Source organism: Canis aureus, chromosome 29, assembly GCF_053574225.1.
Source record: "Canis aureus isolate CA01 chromosome 29, VMU_Caureus_v.1.0, whole genome shotgun sequence".
Taxonomy (NCBI): Eukaryota; Metazoa; Chordata; class Mammalia; order Carnivora; family Canidae; genus Canis; species Canis aureus.
In genome coordinates this window covers 35146152-35155507 of record NC_135639.1, presented here as the reverse complement: position 1 = coordinate 35155507, position 9356 = coordinate 35146152, and the positions used below count along the sequence as shown (strand labels likewise).

The 9356-nt window shown below is 39.7% G+C and overlaps 1 pseudogene; it reads right to left on the bottom strand.

Annotated features, from left to right (window-relative positions):
* Positions 1-1546: 1546 nt before the first annotated feature.
* Positions 1547-2075, bottom strand: LOC144300854 (large ribosomal subunit protein uL15 pseudogene; annotated as a pseudogene).
* Positions 2076-9356: the final 7281 nt, after the last annotated feature.

The window sequence follows — 9356 nt, the reverse complement described above, 5'->3', positions numbered from 1 at the left end:
ATAGAGTATCGTGTCATCTGCAAAGAGTGAAGGTTTGACTTCTTCTTTGCCAATCTGGACGCCCTTTATTTCTTTTTATTGTCTGATTGCTGAGGCTAGGGCTTCCAGTACTATGTTGAACAACGGTGGTGAGAGTGGACATCCCTATCATGTTCCTGACCTTAGGGGAAAAGCTCTCAGTTTTTCCCCATTGAGGATGATATTAGCTATAGGTCTTTCATATATGGCCTTTAAGGTGTTGAGTGTGTTCCCTCTATACCTACTTTGTTGAGGGTTTTTATCAAGAAAGGATGGTGTATTTTGTCAAGTGCTTTTTCTGCATCTATTGAGAAGACCATGTGATTCTTGTCCATTCTTGTATTAATGTGGTATATCACAGTAATTGATTTGTGGATGTTGAACCACACCTGCAGCCCAGGAATAAATCCTACTTGATCATGCTGAGTAATCCTTTTAATGTACTATTGGGTCCTGTTCAGCTAGTATCTTGTAGAGAATTTTTACACTTATGTTCATCAGGGATATTGGTGTGTATTCTCATTTGTAGTGGGGTCTTTGTCTAGTTTGGGATCAAGGTAATGCTGGCCTCTTAGAATGAGTTTGGAAGTTTTCCTTCCACTTGTATTTTTTTGAACAGTTTCAGAAGAATAGGTATTAATTCTTCTTTAAATGGTTGGTAGAATTCCCCTGGGAGGGGCCATATGGCCCTGGACTCTGGTTTGTTGGGAGATGTTTGATGACTGATTATATTTCTTTGCTGGTTATGGGTCTGTTCAGGTTTTCTATTTCTTCCTGTTTAATTTTGGTCATTTATATTTTTCTAGGAATTAATCCATTTCTTCCAGATTGCCTAATTTATTGGCATATAATTGCTCATAATATTCTCTTATAATTGTTTGTGTTTCTTTGGTGTTGGTTGTGATCTCTCCTCTTTCATTCATGATTTTATTTGTTTGGGTCCTTTTTCTTTTCTTTTTGATAAGTCTGGCTAGGGGGTTTTCAATCTTGTTAATTCTTTCAAAGAACCAGCTCCTAGTTTTGTTGATCTATTCTACGTTTTTTTTTTTTTTTAATTTTTATTTATTTATGATAGTCACACAGAGAGAGAGAGAGAGGCAGAGACATAGGCAGAGGGAGAAGCAGGCTCCATGCACCGGGAGCCCGATGTGGGATTCAATCCCGGGTCTCCAGGATCGCGCCCCGGGCCAAAGGCAGGCGCTAAACCGCTGCGCCACCCAGGGATCCCTATTCTACGTTTTTATTTCTATATCATTGATTTCTGCTCCAATCTTTACAATTTCTCTTCTACTGAATTTAGGCTTTATTTGCTGTTCTTTTTCCAGTTCCTTTAGGTGTAGGGTTATCTGTGTATTTGTGATGTTTCTTGCTTCTTGAGGAAGGCCTATATTGCTATATACTTTCCTCTTAGGACCATCTTTGCTACATCCCAAAGGTTTTTTTTTTTTTTTTCATCCCAAAAGTTTTGAACTGTTGTATTTTCATTTTCATTTGCTTCCATGTATTTTTTTTTTTTTTTTTTTTGAAAAGCACTTGTTAGCTTTTAATGAACCTCCCCCTATGTGGCTTCAAGCTACTAGAACGCAGGCGCCCCCCACACCCTTTATCTTCTCCTCAGCTCTTCTACTGAAGAATTTGGCCTTCACGATGACAGGCTGTTTTGGGAGCTTTCCCTTTCCCAAAACTTTGTAGTAGCCCGATCGCACCACATCGATAATAGGAGCAGCTCCAGTCTTGTTTTTGGCAGCATTTACCCGTGTCTGCTCACTGACTAAGGTCCACAGTTTATCAAGGTTGACAGTTGGGCAGAAGCTCTGGTTCCTCTTTAAGTGGTAATGTCTCATACCGACTTTTCCGAAGTAACCTGGGTGATATTTGTCGAAGTTGATCCTGTGATGATGCATGCCACCAGCATTACCCCGGCCTCCTGGGTGCTTCCGGTGTTTGCCGATGCGGCCGTGGCCATGGCTCACGTGGCCCCGAAGTTTCCGGGTCTTCCTCAGTCTGGATCTGCTTCCATGTATTTTTTTAAGTTCTTTAATTTCCAGTTGACCCATTCATTCTTTAGTAGGATATTCTTTAACCTCTATGTATTGTGGTCCTTCCAAACTTTTTCTTGTGGTCGACTTCATTTCATAACATTTGGTCTGAAAATATACATGATATGATCTCAATCTTTTTGTACCACTTGAGTCCTGATTTATGACCAAGTATGTGATCTATTCTGGAGAATTTTTTATGTGCACTCAAAAATAATATGTATTCTGCTGCTTTAGAATAAGATACTCTGAATATATCTGTTAGGTCTATCTGGCCCAGTGTGTCATTCAAAGCCCTGGTTTCTTTGTTGATTATCTGCTTGGATTATCTGTCCATTGCTATGAGAGGGGTGTTAAAGTCCCCTACTGTTATTGTATTATTATCAATGAGTTTCTTTAAATTTATTGTTAATTGATTTATATATTTGGCTTCTCCCAAGGTAGGGGCACAAATATTTGTAACTGTTAGATTTTCTTTTTTTTTTTTTTTTTTTTTTTACTGTTAGATTTTCTTGTTGCGTAGACCCCTTTATTATGATATAGTGTCCTTTCTCATCTCTTATTACAGTCTTTGGTTTAAAATTTAGTTTGTCTGATATAAAGATGGCTATTCCAACTTTCTTTTGTTTTTGTTTTTGTTTTTGTTTTTGTTTTCCAACTTTCTTTTGACATCCAGTAGCATGATAAATGGTTCTCCACTCCCTCACTTTCAATCTGGAGGTGTCTTTGGGTCTAAAATGAGTCTCTTGTAGGCAATATATCAATGTCTTGTTTTTTTAAACCATTCTGACCCCCTGTGTCTTTTGATTGGAGCATTTAGTCTGTTTACATTCAGAGTAGTTATTGAGTGCTATGAATTTAGTGCCTTTGTATTACTTGTAAAGTCACTCTGCCTGTAGATTGTTCCTTTATAGTCCTTGTTACTTTTGGTCTCTCTTTCCCACTCAAAGGGACCCCTTTTGTATTTATTATGGGGCTGGCTTGGTGTTCATGAACTCTGTTAGGTTTTGTCTTGGAAACTCTTTATCTCTCCTATTCTGAATGACAGCTTTCCTGGATAAAGTATTCTTGGCTGCATATTTTTCCCATTTAGCACATGAATATATCTTGCCAATCCTTTGTGGCCTGCCTGGTCTCTGTGTATATGTCTGCTGCCAGCCTTGTGTCTTCTACCCTTGTAGGTTAAGGACTTTTTATCCCGAGCAGTTCTCAGGATTCTCTCTTTATATTTGTACTTTAGAAGTTTCACTATAATATGTCTGGTGTTGACCTGTTTTTGTTGATTTTGAGGAAGGCCTATATTGCTATATACTTTCCTCTTAGGACCATCTTTGCTACATCCCAAAGGTTTTCAACTCTTGTGTTTTCATTTTCACTTGCTTCCATGTATTTTTTAAGTTCTCTGTGCCTCTTGGACTTGAATAGGGAAAGTTAGGGAAATTCTGAGGTATAATTTGTTCAAATAAACCATCTCCCCTTTTCCCCCACTTTTCCTCTTCTGGGACTCCTGTGATTCAGATATTATTTTGCTTTATGGAATCACTGAGTTCCCTAAGTCTACCTTCATTATCTAAGAGTTTCATTTCCCTCTTCTTTTCATCTTCATTATTTTCCATAATTTTATCTTCTATATCACCTATCCTTTCCTCTGCTTCTTCAGGTCTTGTAGTGATTACATCTAGTCAGTTTTTCACCTCAATTATAGCATTTTTTATTTCAGCCTGACTAGTTTTTAGGCCTTTTATTATCTCTGCAGCAGGGGTTTTTCTGCTGTCTTCTCTGCTTTTTTCAAGTCCAGCTAGTGGTCTTGTAACCATCAATCTAAATTCTTGTTCAGATATTTTGCTTATATCTGCTTTGAGCAAGTCCCCAGCTGTGATATCTTCCTCACCTTTCTTTTGGGGAGAATTTCTCTGTCTTGTCATTTTGGCTAAGTTTCTATATTTTATGTATTAGAAAAGCTTGTTTGTTTCCTGCATTTCAGAGTAATGCTATATTAAAAGAGATCATATACTGTTCAGGGCCTGGCAGTTCAGGAAATGTTTCTGCTGGTATATGCTGTGTACACTCTGCTGTTGCATTTTGGCTATTCTTTCCCACTGGACTGTCCTCTACAGAAGTCCTCCTGCTTGTGGTGGGGGGTGTTTGGACCTTTAAGTAGGTGTGTTTTGATTTATTTAAGATAAGCCTCACATCTGCTACATTCTCTCCCTTAAATTGCGCAGATTGTTTTCTTAATCCTCAGATCATATTCCTAGTTGTTCAAATATTTCGATGTTGATCTACCTGTGTTCAAGGGATGAGGCAAGTTCCCCCTACTACTCTGCCATCTTAACTCCTCCCCTTCTTGACTGTAATTCTTAAAAATGGGAGAGACCTACCTGGAATTCTTCATAAATATTTTAAAATGATAAAGAATTAGGTATTTCTCAACTCTAATGCATGATTATCTTCAGAATCTAAACTCAGCAGAGGCCATAGGGCAAATGCAGAATTGTGCACATGTGCACACACACACAACCTCCTTGAAGATGGGGACAATAGAGATCTTTCAGAGCATTTCCATCTTTGAACTTGATTCTCTTCCTACTCTGACTCCTTGGATTATATCTGTTGGGTTGGCATCCTTTTGAAGGATTGTTAGCAACAGATTCATATTCCCATTGGGGCCTTAGGATATGCCTGATCCCCCTCAGGGTGGCTGTGATCAGAAACAGATGCCTACCAAATGCAATCACGGTGAGGCTACCATGCCATCTTTAGGGATGTTGAATGCCGGTCTCACTCTTGTTTTCTATCCCTTTATTGCCCTCAAATACTATAGAAAAAAATCTGCTTATAAGAGGAGGCCAACCAGGCACTACACTTCACTAAAGCTTCCAAGCCTAGAGCAGGCTGGAGCTGCCAGAAATACCCTTAAATGAAATGTAGAGTTTTAACTAACACCTATAATTGGATACTTTTATTACTGAGTTGACATCATGTTTATGACAATAACTAACTGGAAAATCTTTAATTATCTACACATGACTAGAAAATTCTGGGGACCTGCTCTAAACATACTTGAAGGCAGAAGGGAACTAGCTCTACAAAATAGATTAAAGCAGGTTGTGGGGGAAAGAATTAAGTTGGTTTGTCCTTGTGTTCTCCAAAGTTCTGCCCTTACAATGTAATGTTTACCTAGTTTCCCCAAGAATTCTCAATATTTTACTAGCCCAGCAGGTTGAAAGATGTCATCAGCACAGTGTCTAGCTGGACTCAAATCCTGTTTCTGTACTATAGATTTGTATAAAATTAGGCAGGGTCTTTACCCTCTGTGTGCCTTGATTCACTTATTGGTAAAATATGAGTAATCCTAGAATGGATCTCATGAAGCTGTTATGAAGACTCAATATCTTCAAAGAGTTTAGAACAGGGTCTGGCATATAGTATATGTCAATCATTGATAGCTAATATCATCATCCTAACCAATAGAGACCTTGAAATTAATCAAGGTCATCAACCTCTAAAGAAAAAGAGAAAAAGGTTGGTAAGCATTTGGAATCTTGCTGTAGTTAGAACAAGATCGTTGCCACTATAAGTGAGTCCCTTCCAGGGGCAGCAAAATCTTCTTTTACAGATTTCTGCCTGGAGGACCCAGTTCAATGCCTGATCATAGTCATTGCCAAGAAAGGCTTGTTAATCAAATGAATGAAGGAGTGAATAAATGAATGCCTCCTCTGCCTATGCCCTGGCCACTTTGATCTGGCCCCAAAGCAGGGGCCAGGTAAATGGTAACAGTCTTTCATCTCTCTTTACTCTCAAGCAAGGAGCCTCCTGAATCTCCTGGGCTCTTCAGAAAACTCTTCCCAGCATGAGTTTCTCACTCTAACCTCTGATGACTGAGAGTAGACTGATTGCCCTGAGCAGTGAATCTCAAACTTCAGTGGGGATCAGAATTGCCTAGAGTGCTTTTCAAAACACAGATTATTGGGCCAACCCCAGAGTTTCTTATTTCATGTATCTGGGCCAAGAATTTACATTTCCAATAATTTCCAGATGATGCTGATGTTGCTGGTCCTGGAACCACACCTTAAGAAACATTGTTCTAAAGCATGGATTTGATTCTATTATCACTGCTTAAAAATCTCAGAGTTCCCTTAAGTCCATGAACTAAAACTACTAAATAAAGTCCATACTCGGGATCCCTGGGTGGCGTAGCGGTTTGGTGCCTGCCTTTGGCCCAGGGCGCGATCCTGGAGACCCGGGATCGAGTCCCAAGTCGGGCTCCCGGTGCATGGAGCCTGCTTCTCCCTCTGCCTGTGTCTCTGCCTCTCTCTCTCTCTCTCTCTCTCTCTCTCTCTATCTCTCTGTGACTATCATAAATAAAATAAAAATTAAAAAAATAATAATAAAGTCCATACTCCTTAGTCATGAGCTTTCTAACTGAGCTCCAATCCATTTCCTGCCACTCCCTTCTATTCTCTAACATACTGAGCTACTCTTTATTTTGTGAACACTCCAATGGCCTTGCCTCTGCACTGTTTGTTCCCTCTGCCTGCGGTGCCTTTCTCTCTGCTGACAAAGTCCTACTTGAAGACCTGATCCAAATGACAGCCTCTGTATCATTTTCTCTGAGTCCCTCCAGGCATGTTGTGTGACGACAGCCCACTGTACATGCCCCCACTATTGCCCTTGTGTACCATCTTTTAGGCCTGTTATGTTATCTATTATGTTACTGGACTGTCATTGCCCTATAGTCATGGCAATGTATTATTTCTATTTGATGCTCAAAGCCCAGCACAGTGCTTGCCAAAAGGGCAACTTTAGTATTCATTCACATATGACAAATAAGTAAATTCCAGACTGCAGTTGCCCCAATTGATATCTGTAGCCTGATCCACAGATATTTAATATGTTATTCAGCTATCATAGTAGTAATGTTGCATAACACTCTCTCCCTCTCTTATGCTTGCTCTAACAACAGGTATTCCTTTTTCTTGCTCAGCTAGGGCAGCTGTGCTTCAGGCAGCAGTTTGGCTGGGCGGGGCTGCAAGCTGCAGATTAGGTTCAGATTTTCTCTACACATTTCCTCATTCTGGGACCAGGAGCTACATGAGACATGTTCTTCTCATAATAAATCACAAGACATAAGAGGTCAAGCCAAATCATGCAAGCACATTTATAGACTCTGGTCATATCATGTCTGTTAATATTACTTTGGCCAAACAAGTCACATCATCAAGACCAACATCAATAGTGGGGGAATATACTCTACCTTCACCATGTCAACAAAGCCAATGGCAAGGTATATGGAAGTATAATTTCATAACAGGGAGCCAACTGGGAATTGGGAAAGAAGAACTAGGAATAATAATCCACCCTACCAAATGTACTTTTTCCCATTTTGGGGCCTCAGCCATCCATTTATCTATTCAGATAATACCATTGCATCCCAGATACCAAGTACATCTCTCTTGCTAACCCTGGACATTGGGTAAGTTATTTCTGGAGCTCAACTTCTGCATCCACAAGATAGAGCAAGCCAAGCAATGGTCCAGAAAACCAGTGGTATCTGCCCTCTTGATAAGAAACAGAAAAATTGCATCCCAGATATTTCTATTACATTTCTTAAGAAAATGATTGGCACTGCTTATTCTAAATTGTTTTGGAGATGGGGTTTTGGGTTTATTTTTTTTTTAATTTGTGTTTTTATTGCATTGTGTTTAAGAGGTGTCTAATTATTTTTAAATCTCACTTGAACTTCAGCCATGCCTGCAGTCGTTCAAGTACTTAAAAAGTCATCTGAAATAATAGATTATCCAAAATAACGTGCCATGTTATGGCTTAAGGGTGATTCTAGGTGGTCCGATGATTTACAGACTGTGGTATGGTCAAGCCCAGCGGGAAGTGTCCATTAGGATGGCAGAGAGAATTAAGAAATCAAAGGCCTCAGACAAAGATGTGTTCTTGTATCCAGGGCCATGAGATAGAAACTCTCCTGTTACAGTACTATATATAGTGCTTGTGTCCTCTGAAAGTAAGAATTTTTTTTACAGAGTGTTAGGGATTTCATCTGGGCAGAGGGCATTATGACCTGTTCTCTGATGGTTAGAGCAGACCAACCCACTTCCTAGAGTGGTAACTGGAGCTGATGAATTTATTCTTGCCTCACTGCTTCATCCTTGAACTCTTGTGTGCTATAGACCTGGAAACCCCAGAAGAGCTGGACTCAGCCACTGAATTCTTTTAAATTATCATTTGCAAAGTCATTATATTTATTAGTGGAAGCCCCCATAGTTAGAGAAATACCACTCCAACCTGTTGTGTTAGAAAATACGATTTCCATCTTTCATTAATAAAAATGTTACAGACCATGACATTTCTCTTTATCAGTCTAGTTTTTCCATTCATTATGGTACTTTCCTTGAGATAGAAGCCACATTCACTGTGATTTTACCTACTACCTAATCTAGAGGGCAAAAAGCAGTCCTGCCTAAACCAGCAGAAGGGAGCCCTTAAGAAGACAGTTACCATGGAAATGGGAGAAAAGGCAGGAAGCCCCCATTCCACTCTCTACACACCCATACATATGTTCTATTGCTAAGAATTACATTACATGATAGGTCTTTGACAGGGCAATGACCTCTCAAAGTTTGCCGTGTCCCTTCTCTCTGAGCTTTTCAGAGACATGTAGCAGCACGTAGCACACCCCCAGTCAGTGAACCTTGCCTCTCTCCACTACACAGCCTCCCACCTGCTTTTGAAAGCCAGCCAAGAAATCATCCAGTATCCACATAGATTGCCAAAGAACAGAGGCAGATGCTCTATGAGAGCAGGCAACAGAGTCCAAAGAACCCCAGAGTTAGGAAACAGGGGTTGTGGCCCTACCGCATTCTGCTGCACTCAGCCCCCTTTCTGATCTCCTCCTCAACGTAAGTTTTTCCACATTCTACTCTAGGTGAACCCATTGTTTGATTCTTTCCAAATTTAACACAATTTGTAATTATTTTCGTTTTATGTGCTCTTAGTCTGTGCTGCCCACCAGAATATAAACTTATTTTGGCCATTGTATTCCTAGCACCAGGTATGCAATGATAATGATATATTATCAGCACTCAGTAAATAGCCATTTAGTGAATGAATGATATCCAATCATCTAGTTTCTAGTTTTAACATTCTATGACTTTTCATTTAGCCAAAACAAAAATAAAAAAACAAATAACAATTATATGCAAGAAAAATCAGCATTTTTGCTGTAGTTCTCAGGGAAGAAATGGGGAGATGGATGATTAAGTAGAAAATCCCCTGTTCATCAGC